General features: G+C 39.3%; 1 pseudogene; it reads right to left on the bottom strand.

The window, feature by feature from the left end:
* Positions 1–10689: 10689 nt before the first annotated feature.
* Positions 10690–16604, bottom strand: LOC108820181 (uncharacterized; annotated as a pseudogene).
* Between the last annotated feature and the right edge of the window lie 1940 nt (positions 16605–18544).

An 18544-nucleotide genomic window follows, 5' to 3' on the forward strand; every position in this document is an offset into this window, starting at 1 on the left:
ATTAGTTTACCCTTTTACACCACAAGAATCTGAATGGACCACCATGAGAGAGAGCTAATCCACAGATGAGCTGGTTGAGAGAGAGGTGGAGGAGCTGGCCGGAAAAACCATGAGTCGGCGACGCGGATAGTTTATGCGATTGACGACGCGTCAGAGATCGGATCGACAAGCCGTCTTCGGCAACGGATTCCTCTCGTCTTGGGCTTCAGTTTGATAGGTGAATCGTCATCTGGCTCCACAGGGTTTGAGAGATACGGCGGTTTAAAGTTACGCCTGAATTTAAGATTTTCTGGCCGGAAAAGATGGCCGGAAAAGAGAGCTCAGGTGGAGAGCACTATCGTGCTGATAACGTGTTATGAAATGAGAGAAGTGTTGCTGTGAAAGTTGTGTCTTTTTCATTAGCTCTTGCCACTTATATATAGTGGTTGTCACATAAGGTTTTACATCAATGGAGAATCTACACAATGAATACACTTTGACTATATTCAATACAATATCAAGACTTGGTTAAAGCTCATAGATGCTTAGGTTGAATGGGTCTTCATCTTGATGTAAACCTCCTTGGTCTTGGTTATAGGCAATCCACACAAACCATACTATGGTTTATAACAAAGAAAAGAAAAAAAAAGAAATCAGAAGTTAGAGAGAGAGAAAGAAAGAGAGAGAAGAAGTGAAGATTGCATGGAAAACCCAAGCTTTTGGAAAGCTCTGAGGCTGTCGCCGGAGCCACTGCATCCGGAGCCACTGCATCCGGAGCCACTGCATCCAGAGACCGTCCAGCTTCTCGCCACCGTTCACAACCACCATGGTAACCCGGGAACCGCCATGCAATGAGCTTTGTTTCCTCCGCTTAGTAAATCGTTGGTAACTCTCTAACCATGGCGAAATTCGTGCATGCAAAGCCACCATCGTGTTCCTCTAGTCGAGACGAAGCCATAGCCGCCGATAACCCCTCAATTGGAGTCCGGGTGAAGCCGCACACTCCTCTGGAAGTTTTGCCATGCACGCGCGTGGATTACACGCGTCGCCGCTAGAAATCGTCTCCACCGCTGCTCCGCCGCCGGCAGTCACCATCCTCCGTTGTCGTTGGCCGTCGTAGCCGCCGAACTTTCCGGTAAACCGTCGCCACCCTCCAATCGATTTTAATTAGATGCGGTGAGTCAACTCGGTGACTCTGTAAACTAGTGATTTAACTTTTATAAATTGATTTAGGGTTGGTTAGGTTAATCCGGTCGGTTAAAATCAATTGGAATTTGGTTTGGATTAACCGGTTATTTAAATTAACTATTTGATTAATTAATTTTGGTTAAGTAAACCGGATAGTCCAATTAGAATTGATTTCGGTTAAGGAATATCGGTTGGTTTAAATCAATTCTAATCTGGTCAAGGGTTGACTAGTTTGAATCAGAGTTGACCGGGTTGATCTTTGACTAGTGGGTCACTTTTCCATAGTAACCCGTTTTTGACCGTTCAAAGGACGTTATGATTCGAAATTTCGATCTGATTTCAGATTTGAAGTCTATTTGAGCAGCTGGAGTTCATAGACCACTTGTCTTCACTGCTAAGTTGAGGGTCTATTCCTAAACTTCTCGTACACGGCTTAGGACCTCGAATAAGTATAATTTATTTTTAATATGTTTCATCTGTGTGAAATCGAGTCTGTCATTGCTTGTTTAGCTTTTAGGTTCTTTGCTTAAACCGAAACTAGGGTGTTAGAGGATTCAATATTGATTTCTTCACATAATTGTAAATTCTTAGTTAGAATTGTTTGAGGCGGATACATAGACTGATTTTGGTATGCCGGATTGTATGGAGGTTACGGCCAACTTTAGTCGATCAGTTAAGCCGTAGCCTGGTAGCGTCGATAAATCGTCTACGGGCGGTGTCCGAGCACAAACTCGAGATGAGTTTTGTTGTTGGCCTGTTAGTGGGCAGCGAGTGTGCACACTCCCTAGAACCATTGTTTGTTGCTCGGGTAGTTTAGGTACTCTGTTTGACGTGTATTGGATTTATATTATATTTATTAAGAGTGTTATGACTGGGGCCACGGACTTCGAGGTAGCATCTCATACTTCACTGGGCGATTCTCATGTCGCTTGATATCACTCAAATTATCCCAAGGAGTGAATTACTCTCTCAAATAAGAGGTCGAGTTGTAGTACTTAGGGATCGAATTCACAGCGAGCTAGGGAACTTAATATATCTAATAGTTATATGATTAAATTAGGCTAATAGTTTATAAAGCACTAACTATAGCAATCAATAAATAAAACAGTAAACAAGATGAACAAAGCAATTGTTCAGCTTGGCAGAGAGTTGTTTGATGGAATGATGGTTTGCTAGATCTAGAGTTTCTATTCAGGTAATCAGGATTATAATGATATATAAGCTAATTGTTGTTTGCAAGATATTATAGAACTCAACATGAATTACAAATCTAACAACTTATGGTATAGACAGTCTAATATCTAGATCTTGGATCTCATCCTCCATTTATTGATCACAAGAAAGTGTCGATCGATTAATATATAGGAATATTGATCGATACACCTTTCAGAAATATCGATCGATTAATTTATTGGATCATCGGACCGATATCGAGAAAGCTTTACGATCGCGTTGAACACATGTTCACTAGGGTTCCTAAATAAACTTTCATATGCACCTAGCAATCCTAGCTCAGAGAAGACAAGTCAGATAAAAAGCCAAGCTTCCGCTTGTGTCTAATGATTCTAAGATCATGGTTCTAGTTCATGACTCTAGAACACAAGCAATAAGAATAGTCTCAATGATGAATATCACAACTTAGCAATTCTATATTTTTGGTTAATCCCTCATGACCTATCTGAACCCTAAACCTAACAGGTGGATCTATTCAGACATGAAATTTGTCACAAAAATCGTAGATGAATAGATGAAATGCATAAATAATATAAAACCAAAACCAATGGAATTCCAGGAGGACTCTGAAGGAGTTCCTCCCTTCTCACTACAAGAAAACAGGTCTTTAACGACTACAACATTAGTTGTTCATTGGTCGTAAAAGGGGTATTACGACCAATGAACAACTAATAACAATTGGTCGTAATATGCTGGTCGTAATCACTAATTGGATGGGCATTGGTCGTAAATTTACGATTAAATATATTAGTCGTAACGGAGTCGTACACTTACGATTAAAACAATTGGTCGTAAACTAGATGTAATAAATGTAGTTGTACACGGGACGTAAACAATTAGTCGTAAAGTAGATGTAATTAATGTAGTCGTAAGTGGGTCATAAATGATTAGTCGTAAAGTAGATATTAAATATTAGTTGTAACTTAGTCGTAAAGACTTTTTCTAGTAGAGGTAAAGTAGTCGTAATATAACGACTAACTTACATCGAATCTTTAATTTTAATAATTCGATTTTAAATATTTAAATTAATTTTAATAATTATATTTTACAAAAAAAAAGATTTTTTTAAAAAATAAAATATTTTATGAATTTGATTTAAATTCATAAAAACATAATAATATAACATTCATAAATTTAAAGTTTTCAAAATACAAAATAATTAAAACCGAAAACTAAGCATTAAGGTCATAAAAGAGCTCAGAACTCCTCTCTTCGGCACGCCGAGTCAAATCGTCATGCTCTTCCGGAGTCGGGTTGGGGACGAAGGTCGGACGCAGGTTCTTCCACGATGCTGTAACCGACGGATCGACGTTTGGAGTTGTCTCTAGAAGCATATCGAACATGTTAGCCATCGAACATATCATACAGTTGTCTATACACACATCAATCATCTCCGAAGGTAAGCCAAGACTATGAACAAGTTTCTGAATCTCATAATAAGATTCAACACACAAGTTATCTTCAGGCAAATACTCTTTAAACAACTCAGCCCATGCATCCATACAAACTTCAGGTAAGTTATGATCAGTTTTGATATTCATCATCCTAGCTGCCAAAGATAATTTAGAAATACCTTCTCTACAACTTTCATAGATTGGCTCATTTGCTGCTGCTAGCATTTCATAAAATCTTTTTGCATCCAAATTAGGCCCCTCTACATTTTCAACCTCCTCTATTACTGATGTTGTTTCACGAAATGCATCGGTAACCATATCATGCATTCTATCATGATCTAACATATGATTTTCTTGAATAACACTTTCAGAAGGCAAATGTGGTTCATCTCTGTTACGAACATTTTCAACATGATTACTACCACTAGCTTCATTCCTATTATCACCCTCTCCATGGTTAAACCAAATATAGTAATGTGGAGTAAATCCTCTATTTACTATATGTTTCCAAACGGTTTCACTAGCAGCAAACTTCGTATTTTTGCATTTACGACATGGACAGAACATTTTACCCGTTTCCTTTGTGAGAGGCGTCTGTCCGGCCTGGTACATGAATATCTCTGCTCCGTTCAGAAATTCGTCTGTTACTTTTCCTGTTGAATCTTTATGCGCATACATCCAACTCCGAAGAGCATAAATATTTTCAGACATTTTTTAACTATTTCCCGTTTTCCTTTTTTTGTTTTTTTTTGTGCATCATAGAATGAGGGAGAAGATCATATTTATAGAGAAATTTCGATTTTGGTACGTACAAAGTTACAACTAATTTACGTTTAAATTATAACTTAACTACCAAAGTGCAACTTTGTGCTCGTAAATCAGTTGTTAATTAGATGTAAACTATTTTGATGTACCTAAGTCGTAATATTACAACTAATTTATGACTCCATTAGTCGTTAATTAGATGTAAAATATTTAGATGTAAGTTAGTCGTAAAGTTACATCTAATGTACGACTACATAAAAATTTAGTCGTACATTAGATGTAACTTTACGACTAACGTACGACTCAACTTTTAGTTGTAAACTGACGTCGACATTACGACTAATGTTTACTTTGTCGTAACTGAGTCGTACTACAGTCCGTAATTTACGACCACCTTTTCGTAGTCGTAATGTTTGGTCGTTAGGCATGCGTTTTCTTGTAGTGTCTCTCCTAACTAAGAACAATGAATAAAAGAAAGCGTAGAAAGCGTAGCGTCAACAATGGCTTAGAAATAACATAAGTAGGTTTCGTGCATGGGCATCTTGGTAATTTTAGGTATCTTATGGGCTTTAGTCGGTCATAAAATATACTCGGTCCGCGTTATGGCATCACCGTCAATCGACACTAAGGTTTCATCATTGATCGACATTCCTTCAACTTCTCGGCAGCTTCCTCTCGCGAGGCAGACTGACCACTCTTCAGTAAAACGAGCATAGCTTCTGATCTAACTGTTATATTGATCGAGCATTGATTTTACCCATTTTTACCCATTCTTTGTTCCATTGTTTCTCTTAGGAGAGAACGGAGGAACTCCTTCAGAGTCCTCCTGGAACTCCATTGGTTTTAGTTTTATTTAGATTTATGTTCTTTATCTATTCATCTATGATTTCTGTGACAAACTTCATGTCTGAATATATCCACATGTTAGGTTTAGGATTCAGATAGGTTATGTGAGATTAGCCCCAACTATAGATTGCTAAGTTGTGATATTCATTGTTAAGATGTTTTTCAAAGCTTTTTTCTAGAGTCATGAACTATAACCTTGATCTTAGGATTGTTTATTTACTTAACATCATCATGAATCCATCATATTCATTCTAAGATTATTAGAGAAAGGTGAGAGCTGATCTAAGAACTTAGTGAACATATATTCAACTCGCGCTTAAAGCTTGGCTAGAGCTGTATCGATCGATACTCCTATAGAGTAATCGATCGACGTATCTGAAGGTGTATCGATCTATATTCCTATCGAATAATCGATCCATACTATCGGTGCCTACTGACCGCAAACATCATTTAGCATCTAATCAATAAATGAGTCTAAATATGCGACAACTGATCGATTCATTCATCAAAGTGTTGAGCTCTTTAATATCATGCATACAACTTGTTAGGCATCTATAGGATTATAATCCTGATTACCTGAATAGAAATCCTAGATCTAGCAACCATCCTTCCATCAAACAACTCTTGGATACATAAGAGCAACTACCTTGCTCGCCCCTGAAATTTACTATATTTACAGATTTATAATATATTTACTGCTTTACAATTTATTAGCCTTGCTTAATAACTATTAGATCTATTTGGTTTCCTAGCTCCTTGTGGATTCGATCCCTAAGTACTACAATTGAACCTCTTATTTGAGAGAGTACCAATCACTCCTTAGATAATTTGAGTGATATCAAATTTGGCGCCGTTACCGGGAGCTTTGATCGGCATTAGATCTTGTTTAGTTAGATTTAGTCTAGGTTTTGTTACATAGATCTAGTACCGGGAAGCAAGGAGATGAGGATTTTTGGGTTTTTCAAAGAAGGAGTCTGCTGATTCACACACGATCCGTAAGTCTACGAGGGAAGAATCGATCGACACCTTCCAAGCAACAGCAGTCGATAGCGTACATCATAAATCGATCGACATCATACACCACCAATCGATCGATAAGCTACAAGCAGCAGTAACCGACAGAGCCAACCAATCGTCAAATACTGTTCACCCGAAGTTGGTCGACACTATTCATCTTGTGTCGAACAACACTGTTCATCCAGCTACTGTTCCTCGCGGTACTGTTCATCGCGGTACTGTTCATCGCGAAACTATTCACCTCAGCACTGTTTACCCAAAATCGACCGACAATATTCATCCGAGATTGATAGACACTTTTCATCGAGGTACTGTTCATCAAGGCACTGTTCACCCGACGTTGATCGACACTATTCATCTGACGTTGATCAAAACTATTCATCCGACGTCTATCGAAACTGTTCATCAGAGTACTGTTCATCTGAGTATTATTCATCGTGGTGCTGTTCACGTCGGCACTATTCATTCGCCATCAATCGACACTGTTCATTCGAAGTTGATAGACACTAATCATTCGACGACAATCGACACGGTTCACCGAGGTAGTATTTATGGAGGTACTGTTCATTGAGGCACTGTTCATCTGACGTCGATCGACACTGTTTATCACCCGTCGATTGACACTGTTCATCCCGCATCGATCGAAACTGTTCACCGTGAAACTGTTCATCAAAACACTGTTCATCGTGACACTGTTAATCCGACGACCGACACCGCTTGTGTGGAGACAGAGAAGGTCGAAGTGCTTATACTTGAGGTCGATGAGAATGAGATGTTACGAGAAGAAGAAGGTCGCCTTCGCAACAGCACATGACAATTGATTTATGCAGAGGGTGATGTAATCGTTGATGTGATTGATGTTGCGAAGTGGGAGGACTTTGAGCTGAAAGATATATATACTCTTATGGAACAGCATCCCTTTTATGCCTTTCCTCACGAGCAAGCAATGGATCACATTAACATGTTTGAGGAATTGGTATAGTTTATCTTCAATGGAGTCAATAAAGATCACTACTTCTGCAAACTCTTCCCATACACCCTTACCGGAGATGCAACTAACTGGTTCAAGAAGCTACCACCAGGATCTCTCACTACCTGGAATGACATGAGAGACGCCTTCCTCAGCAAATTTCTCTTTGGAGCTGCAGCAAACCTATGGATTGAGATGAAATCTACGAGGATATATATGGTACAGGATGATGAACAACATGGATCTAAAGAGATGAGCAGAGTAGAAGAAGCTGATACTAGTGATCTGACCTCAACATCGATTGACACCACGAGCTCAGCATCGATCGACACCCTTACCTCAACATCGATCGGCACCATGGCCTCAATATCGACCACCACCACACCACCACCTCATCGTCGATCGACACCAGCACCTCAGCATCGATCGATACAGACTTCTGTCATCGATCGATACCACTTGAAATCCCTGACAGTTCGGGTTCTCCTCAGGATATTGCAGACTCGACATAGAAGAGAAATCACCATAGAAGATTTCTTGGAGCTGAAAGAATTCTTAGATTTAGAGGAGGGAGAAAAGCTTGAAGATTTGGATACTAATAAGGAAGCAATATGGAAGACTTTTTGGAGCTGGAGGAATGGCTTGACTCGGAGCAGAAGCTTGATGACGAACGAAACACTAAGAGAAAAGATCTGGAGACTTCATCAAAAAGGCTAGCATTGATCGACACCAATCTGATGAGATCTATCAACACCTGCCCTTCATCTTTGATCTTCACCCACCTTACGCCATTGATCGACAGCCTCCATACATCATCGATCTACATACACCGGACTGCATCGATCAACACCCGCCTACATCATCGATCGACACCCACCCTACATCATCGATCGCCACCCAACAGATAAGATTGAGCTCCACCCACTCTATTACATCGATCAATACCCATGGTTGGATGAACTTCCAGGATACATAGTCGAGCTGGAACAAGTTGAGGAGAGAGTGCACAAACCTGGGACCTCACGCCCTTCTGTCCACGAACATCAGAGACAACCTATATGTGCAGAAGGATCAGCTGGGTTTCACAAGACGGTAAAAAGAATACATGACCCTGTGAAGTTTTTGGTTCCTTGCGCATTATTTGAAGTTGAATCTCCTATCCCACCAGATAGAAGTGTGCATCTAGGTTCCTACAGTGAGTTATTTGATGAACAGGCTTCTCAGACAAGAGGGTTGAGATTTTGTGAAGCTGCTAGGTTTCATAAAAGGGTGAAGAGGATACATGATCCTGTGAAGAGTATTGTTCCATGCACATTGTTTGAAGCTGAATCTCATGTTCCACCAGATAAAGGTGCACGTCTGATTTCTTATATTGAGGTGTTGGATGATCATCAGCACGTAGAAGCTTCACAGAGAGGGTTGAGATTTAGAGATGAAGTCGATAAAGCCCCAACAGAAGAAACATCGATCGACACCGATCAGAAAACATCGATCGACATGATCACTCCACCATCGATCGACAGTAGACGTGGTGAATCAGAGCAGAATGAGTTTAAAGTGTATCAAAATCTTTTTGATGGAGGCACCACCACACGATCAGAAAATTCTGGGGGAAAGAAGAGAAAGAATTGGAGGAAGAGAAAGAATTGGAGGAAGAGGAGAAGGACCAAAAGAGGCTCCCAATTATCATTGATTCTTCACTTCTCAAATGATGTCAGGAAATCCATAGTGAAAAATTGGAAGAAGAGGAAACGAACCAAGGGAGATTCTCAATTACCATTGATTTCTTACTTCTTAGATTGTGTCAGGAAATCCAGAGTGTGGAGTAGATGCTTCTCACATCCATTTGCAAAGCTTTGAGCATTCCTTATTGCTGAGATGATAGACAAAGGAGAAGAGTCTATGATGGAAGCTTTCACACAAGAATGATAAAGCTTCAGATAGTGGACATTGAGACTTGTTTTGGAGCATGTTCTCATTCTCATCCAGACTAAACCAGATCTCCAAAGTCAAGCTATATGACTATAACAAAGCGCTGAGTGGGAGGTAACCCATTGTTAGGTTTGTTTTCAATTTGATTTATTTTCATATGTTACTCATTCATGTTTTTATTAATTGCAGGTAAAAAAAAGTGATGAACAGTAACAACGGTACTATAGCAACACACTGTAGCACGAACATGGAGCAGGAATGTAGCACGAACATCAAGCGACACTGTAGCGATATATCGAGCGACGCTGTATCAGCAAAATCGAGAGTACTGTAACAGAAATCAGGAGTACTGTAGCTTCGATACTGTAGAACGGCTACTGTAGCAGGATCACTGTTCTTCGAAATTTTTTTTTAGTTAATTGGTTTTATTAGTTATCTATTAATGACTTTTAGTGTTTTATTTATGTTAGGTAAAAAGGATCCAAGGAAAACGAGTTTGCACGGCGCATCACTAGCATCGATCAGCGCCACTTATTTATGTCGAATGACAGAGCATCAAGAGTATCGATCGCCACTTCACTGTGTTGGTTGACGATTGCCAGGCATATCAACCGATTAGAGCATGTTGATATCGATCGACAGTACATCACCTGCAGCGACTGATGGTAACTCTTTTCCATCGATCAACACTTAATCCGGTCAGATCCAAGTAGACGATTGCTCATCACACCGACCGATGAGAGCAGCTCGATATTGATCAACAGCACTTCATCTACAACGATTAATTGTCACTTCATTGTGTCGATCGACACTGAGCAGGTTATCGTTCTTACTTGTTAAATTTCGTACTTCTACTTTATGATTTTCACCTTACCACCGACTCTTTTACACTGGGGACAGTGTAATTTAAGTCTGAGTGGATTACTACTAATGTATATCTATTTTATGAATCTTATTTAAAATATTTTCAAAAAGTTTTTATTGAGTCAAAAAGGGGATGATGATCTATTTCGATTTATTACTTGTCATCTAACCACTCTTTAGACCAGTCTTAGATTTACTGACTTCAGAATTACTAGACATACTAAAGTGGATCAACTTGTCAACTATGTTTGCATTTGCTAAGAGTGTTTGAAGGAACCAAAGTTGACCTCCAACTTCATTTGACTTGATTTGCTTGTCTTGGGGCTTGGTATACATGAGATCGGATTCTTCAAACAAGTATGGAAGATAAATCCTTGTGTAGATTTATCACCAGTGGCGGATATAGAAAATAAAAATAATGGGGGCAAAACATAGAATGCAATTAAATAAAATTAAAAAAATATTATTTTATAATAAATCCAGCAAATAAAAAAATAACTATTACAAAACAACTCTACGCTCACTCATCATTTGGAATTTCATAATCACTTTTTCATTTGAAACTGAGTCAAATAACTCTTTTTCAATAAAGCAAACCATACAATCACTTAGAAACTGATCTCCAATTCGGTTACGTGCAACTGTCTTCACTAGTTTCATTGCTGAAAACATCTTTCGACACTTGCTGTGGCAACTGGCAAAGTCAGAACTAACTTTAAAAGTCTGTAAACCAAGGGATGTGCTAGATGCTTTTGATTTTTCACCATCAAAGATGAAAAATCCCCAAGATTTTCTATATTCTTAAACTTTTCATCTCTGCGTATATTATCAATGTAGATATCAAGGTGTTGCTCTAGAGATAAAAGCTCACGATAGCTAAAATCATCTGGATATAACTTAGCTAATCGCAATAGCTTCTCTTTGTCAAACCCATGAAATGAATCGGTTTGGCTTAAAGCAGCCATACAGATAAGTAGATCAGTGGTTACCTCTGTAAAACGATCGTTGAACTCTTGAATTTGCAAATCTAGAACCGTGCAAAAGCAGTTGACCTTATAATGATGCATATTGCTTATGTTGGTTCTCTTTCTTGGATTCCTAAAATCAACAAAATCTTCTTCCATGATAAGAATCTCAACATTATGTTTCTTAAAGAAAGAAGCAACTTTAGCCGTAAGGGAATCCCAACCATCATCTCTAAGCTTCTGCAACTCTCGTTTAGTGGATTCTATCAGTGACATAGCATTAAAATATCTTGATCCTTCTGTTGCAAAGTCAGTGACAAATTCCAGTGAGCCCCAAGATATGTAACATAAGATGCAAATAGAACACACAATCAAATGTGTGAAATTATTTGAAAAGACCACATGCTTGACGATTCTGTAAGTCTTCCCAACCCTCATCTTGGACATACTGAAGAACTTTAATGGTAGTAGAAAATAATTCTTCCAACCTCAACAATGTTTTGTGATGAGTACCCCAACAAGTAGTCGCAGGTCTTGATAAAGAACGTTCCTGATTTTGTCTTGTCCCAGTCTTAACATCAGCACTCTTGATTCCTTATTTTAATTCTTCACGCTGAATTTCTCGAAACTTATCTTGTCGTTTACAAGAAGCCCCAACAATATTCAACAATGTAGAAATCATATCAAAAAAATCAGCAATGTCAAAGTGCTTTTTTTGCAACAGCCACCACAACTAGCTGAAGCTGATGAGCGAAACAGTGGACATAATATGCTGAACTGCTTTCTCTAGCAACCAATTATCTCAACCCATTAAACTCACCCCTCATATTACTAGCTCCATCATAACCTTGCCCTCGCACTTTTGTAATGCTCATCCCATATCTAGGAAACAAATCATCTATAGCAGACTTCAGAGCTAATGAAGATGTTTCTTTTACATGAACAACTCCAATAAACCGTTCTTTGATTACATTCCTTTTATTAACAAACCGGAAAACCACACCCATCTGCTCTTTATGAGAAACATCAGCAGACTCATCAACCAGCAAACCAAACACACCATGACCAATTTCTTCTAAAATAGCTTGTCGTACTTCTTCTGCAAAGGCATGAACAATATCTTTTTGAATATTGGAAGAAATCATCTGGTTATTTCCTGGAGCAATTTTCAGAATAACCTTACTTATAGCATCATTTTGTTCTCCTGTGTATTTCAAAAGCTGCAAGAAATTTCCTTTGTTCGCATCCTCTTCTTTCTCACCATGATCACGAAAAGCATCAATTGAAGCATTTAAGCGAATACAATACTCATTTTCATCTTTTCATCTTGCTTAGATAGAGAATGTACTATAGATCGATGTTGGTTCATCAAATCCTCACATTTTTGGGCAGCAACAATGTGACAACTGTTAGGTGGTTTACCCATATGAGTCTGCAATCTCTCTGGCTTATTCCAACTATTAAACCCTCCTTTCGCAAATGCATCACTTCCACCTTACATTCGTATCTCATCTTTAAATAAGTAGCAATATAAGCAAAATTCACTTTCTATGCTATACTCTAGCCAAATACCACATTGATCAAACCAAGCTGGATTGAATCGTCTTGTTCCACCTCCTTTTGATATTTGTTTAAATTTGTGACCATAATGTTGACATGGACCTTTAGTTAGATATCTACGTCTAACCTCGTCTCTTTGATTTCGAGGATAATCCATTGTGTCTTTCCTTTCACCAGGGTCAAATGGCAAATCATCGATGTTGATATCAAATACTGGAGGAGATTTCCTTTTGTCTTTCCTTTCAGTAGATTGATGTTGCAAATCATCGATATTAGTTTGAGGTACTTAAAATGATACTTTTTTGTAGTTTTTTTCCATTGATTTTTTTTCTGAAAAAAAAGATGTGTGTTAGTTAAACAATACAAACGAAACGTATGAACTGTAAAAATCCACTTTGACAATGTTTACCAAGAATAGTTTATCATGATCATCGTCACATCATACTCAGAGAAACCAAGTCAACCACTCCACTTTTAAGGAGAAATTTTAGTTTATATAACTATAAGAGGTTGATTTTCTTTAAACTATTAGAATTAATTAGTAACTATGAAACAGAACAAACTAACAAAGACAAAAAAAATTACCTCGAGGGAGGAGTAGGAAGACGACATCGAACACAAGGAGAAAATTTGATTAGGGTTTTTAATTGGTAAATTAGTTAGATAATTTTAGTATAATTATCTATATTTAGTAAAACTAATAAATATATTTCTAAAGTGGGTTTAGATAGAATGGGTTGTGGCCTGTGGGGACAAAAATAAAAATTAATGGTTGTAATTTCTTTAACTAAAGAAAATAAATAAATTAAATTATTGTGGGGCAGTTGCCCCCTCTTTGAGGTATGTAGGTTTGCCCATGTTTATCACCTTCTCTCTCCATTTCGACCCTAGATATATAGATAGAGATAAAAAAAAGAAAAAAAAGAAAAGAAAGGAAAATATATGTATAGGTTTTAAGTTAGGTGGAATCCGAACAGGACTTGGTGGCTACAACCATTAAGCCTTGCTTCATAAGGATTCCAACAAAAAAAGAATTCAAACGGAACTTAGTGGCGGCAATCATCAAAGTTCGATTCATATGAAATCTTGGATATAGGTCAAAGAGAAGTGAACATGACTTGGTGGCAACCACCATTAAGTCATGATTCATGGAAGTCTGTCCAATCTTAGTCAATGATCCTGCAATGGAAGCGGACTTTGACTAAGAGAGAAATTAATAGAGAGAGAGAGAGGATATGAACTAACTTTAGCTGCAGGTCCAGATACTTGTTTGAGAATCCTTACATCTTGTGATCGATACACTCAAGGTAAAGCCCGCACTTTTATTTTATGCAAGAAATGAGGTTAGTAGAGGGGATTGTCAGACATGATCTGTTAAGTTGTTGACTAGGTGAATTTGGTTGCTATACTAGGATATTGTATAATGTGCTTCTAAGGTTATGATATTTAGGATTTGGCTTGCACTACTAGAGAGATGGTGAGTGAGTTTTTAAAATATTTTGAGTCCCTCCTGTTTTCAAACCTCTTTCAAAGAGACTGCCCATTGGTTTTGCTTGAGGACAAGCAAAATGGTAAGTCTGGGGGAGTTGATCGACCATGGAGTTGGGGGACAACTTTATGTTTGAATAGATCCACCTGTTAGGTTTAGGGTTCAGATAGGTTATGGTGGATTAGCCCCAACTATAGATTGCTAAATTGTGATATTCATTGTTACGATGTTCTTAATGCTTGTTTCTAGAGTCATGAACTAGAACCTTGATCTTAGGATTTTTTATTTACTTAACATCATCCTGAATACATCCTATTCATTCTAAGATTATTAGAGAAAGGCGAGAGCTGATCTAAGGACTTAGTGAGCATATATTCAACTTGCGCTTAAAGCTTGGCTAGAGCCGTATCGATCAATACTCCTATAGAGTAATCAATCGACATAGCTGAAGGTGTATCGATCCATATTCCTATCGAATAATCAATCGATACTGACGGTGCCTACTGACCGCAAACATCATTTAGCATTTAATCAATAGATGAGTCTAAATATGCGACAACTGATCGATTCATTCATCAAAGTGTTGAGCTCTTTAATATCATGCATACAACTTGTTAGGCATCTATAGGATTATAACCTTGATTACCTGAATAGAAATCCTAGATCTAGTAAAAATCATTCCATCAAACAACTCTTGGTCACATAAGAGCAACTACCTTGCTCGCCCCTGCAATTTACTATATTTACTGATTTATGATATATTTACTGCTTTAAAATTTATTAGCCTAGCTTAATAACTATTAGATCTATTTGGTTCCCTAGCTCCTTGTGGATTCGATCCCTAAGTACTACAATTGAACCTCTTATTTGAGAGAGCACAAATCAGTCTTTAGGGTAATTTGAGTGATATCATATATTGACCTCAGACCGGTGGCATTGAAAATCTAACTCAAAACTCTATCTTGTGTCAGATGATCAGCTCAATCGAACCGTGGGAAGGTCTCTATCCATATCTAAACATTTGACGCGTCTGTGCAGCTCTACACTCAAAAGGCTCCAAAAGACTCCAAAATCACCACTTTCCTCTAAAATGTCATGAATCTGTAAATACTCTCAATAGACTCCAAAACATAATAATTATATCTTAAAACACTTATAAACCATGGCTAAAACTGGGTAAAATCTATGTTCTATCAACTCCCCCAGACTACTCTTTTGCTTGTCCTCAAATAAAACCAACGGAAAGTCTCTCTGAAAAAGATTTGAAAACAGCCAGGACTCAAAAGATTTTAAAAATTCGGTCACCATCTCTGTAGTAATGCAAGCCAAATCATGAACATCCTAACCTTAGAAGCACATTATACAATATCTTAGTATAGCAACCAAATTTACCTAGTCAACAACTCAACAGGTCATGTCTGACAATCCCCTCTACTAACCTCATTTCTTTTATAAAATAAAAGTGCAGGCTTACCTTGGGAGTATCGATCAAGGAACACATGGACTCAACTCAAGCATGTTTCTGAACACACAGACAGTCTTCCCTGATCTCTTTCTTCCCTCTACTTTCTTCTCTGAATCTCTTATTAGTTTCAATTTCAATGAATGTTGATGCTGATGCAGTCCATCTTGTTCATCTTATTGACTTGTCTACTTTTGTAGCTCTATTTGACAAAGTGTAGCGAATACCGGGGTCACAGGAGACAGTCCTACCCCTCGTTTCCACAATGTGTGATCAATCCCTTCAGACTTAGAATAATGGGGTTACAAGAGACACTCTTACCCCTCTGCCTCTTCTAGGAAATCATTTCAATTCAAATACAGCGCATGGAACCACAATCTTCACAGGATCATGTATCCTCTTCACTCTTTTGTGAAACGCATCAGCTTCTTTTTTCCATATAGGTGGTCTATGATGTTTAGGGACAGCAAGGTGTGAGGCCTTAGACACATACATCCTTTCCTAAACTTTGTTCCAGCTCGACTATGTATCCTGGCAGTTCATCTAACCATGGGCGTCGATTGATGCGAACGGGTGCGTGTAGCTCGATGCTATCTGATGGGTGGCAATCGATGACGTAGGGTGGATGTCGATTGATGCAGTTGGATGTATGTAAATCGATGATGTATGGCGACTGTCGACAGATGGCGTTGGGTGGGTGTCGATCGATCTCTTCAGGTTGGTGTCGATTGATACTAGCCTTTGACTAACTCTCCAGGTCTTTTCTCGTAGTATTTCGTTCGACATCAAGCTTCTGCTCTGAATTCTGATCCATATCCTCAAGCCATTCATCCAGCTCCAAGAAGTCTTCCATAGTAACTTCTCTACTCGAATCAAAATCTTCAAGCTTTTCTCCATTCTCCAACTCCAAGAACTCTTCTAACTCGAAGAAATCTTCCATGGTGATCTCTTGTTTTACATCTGAGGAAGGAGAACAACTTGATACATCAGTGTTCTGTTGTGTCGAGTCTGCAATGTCGTGAGGACAACTTGAACTGTCAGGGATTTCAAATGGTATCGATCGTTGACAAAGGTCTGTGGCGATCGATGCTGAGGTACTGGTGTCGATCGCTGGTAAGGTTGTGATGTCGATCGATGCCCCAGGGAGCAGGGAACTTGATTGATTGATGCAGAGTAGAAGGGACAGCTCCCATGTCGTGGATCCAAGGGCCTTCCGGGTATCATGTTATAAGATGATTGGTAGTCGACGACCAGGAACTATATGAGATGTTGATCCCCTCTACATACACAAGAAGAGTGACTACACCGGAAGTCTGCTTGACTTCTCCACTGAAGCTGATGAGTGGACTGACCCTCCGTTTTAGCGCGCCTTCTTCTAGGGCCAAATCGTGATAAGCGGTATGGAAGATGATGTTGCTGGAGCTGCCATTGTCTACGAAGACTCGCTTTACAAGGCAGTTTGCTCTGGTGAGTGAGATCACCAGGAAGTCGTGATGATGAGACAGGGTCCTCTCATCCTCCTTAGCGGTGAAACTAATTTTGTTCATCCGTTTTTCTAGCGTTCCTCGTGTTGGAGAAAAATACTCAAGTATCATTTTCCTCTATGGCTCCGGGCATGACCCAGACCTCCGGGTCCCCGCTACAGAGTACCCGGGTCCTCACTGAAAGGAACTCGGGAACTCAGGAACTACCTCCGGGAACTACCCCCAGAAACTACCTACAAGAACTATCTCTGGGAACTACCCTCCGGGAAAATGGAAAACTTCTGATAAAGAGAACCTTCCATATTTCTGAATATGGAAGAATTCCTCTTACTTAGATCGACTAAAATCGACCTAAGGACGACTATATAAGGCGAATCTAAACCCTATAGTAGGGGATCGACTCATAAACACCTCAAGACTTAGAGATTAGACCTAGGTGGCTAGAGTTAGGGTTCTTATTCAAGCATCTTGTAATTCTCGTTTGCCTATCTAATAAAACATCTCTTCAAGTCTTTACTCCTGTAAATCTCTCTAAACTCTCAAGAAATAAAATATTGTCCTCCGTTCCGTAGTACTCCAAAAGGACCTACACAAAAATCCCCTAACAGTTTGGCGCTAGAAGGACGGAAGTAATCAAACTACGTGATGGTGATTGGGGATGAGCGAGACGAGCTACCTGAAGATACCCTGAGAGAAGCCGAGCTTTAAAGGCACTTCAACGGCTTACAAAATCAAGTTGCCGAGCTGTATAAGGCTCGGGGAAGAACCACTGACAATCCGGAGCTCTCTACAGAAGTGCAGAGCCTGAAGGAGAATCATGACAAACACTCCAAGTACCTGGAGCAAAGCGCCGAGAAGCTTGGTACGCTCGAATAAAAAAACCTCACCCTCCGAGACGAGAATCAAGCTCTCTACACGATAAGCAACAAGAAGCGCCACTCCAGAGCCAAGATCCGATCCATGCCGAATCTAGAGACACCTAGTTCCGCTGTTGGAGCTACACGTGTTAGGGTATTTCTGGTACAAGCGATTCGTGCTCAGCCTACGGAATGATAGGAGGAAGGAGATAAGTAGTCGCAGTGCTTTCTCCTGCTTCAGTGGTCGATGAACTAAGAGATCCTGCTTTTAGGATACTGCCATAAGGATATGGGCCAGTATATATCGTCAAGGCCTTCGTTCCCGCAAGGGGTATTGGTCGTTAGGTAAGGGTTGCCTATCTGTTGTGAGGCCCGCAGGGTCCATAATGAAGGACGCAAGGTCTTCATGATGTATAGTCGATGGTTCCTGGTTCTGAAGGTTCTTTCCAGGTTCTAAGTGATGGAACCATGGAAGAAGTGGGGATTTATAGCTGCATTCTACAGTGGGGATTGCCTACGTACCCCTCGGAAGGGGATCA

The sequence above is a fragment of the Raphanus sativus genome, chromosome 8 (assembly GCF_000801105.2).
Source record: "Raphanus sativus cultivar WK10039 chromosome 8, ASM80110v3, whole genome shotgun sequence".
Taxonomy (NCBI): Eukaryota; Viridiplantae; Streptophyta; class Magnoliopsida; order Brassicales; family Brassicaceae; genus Raphanus; species Raphanus sativus.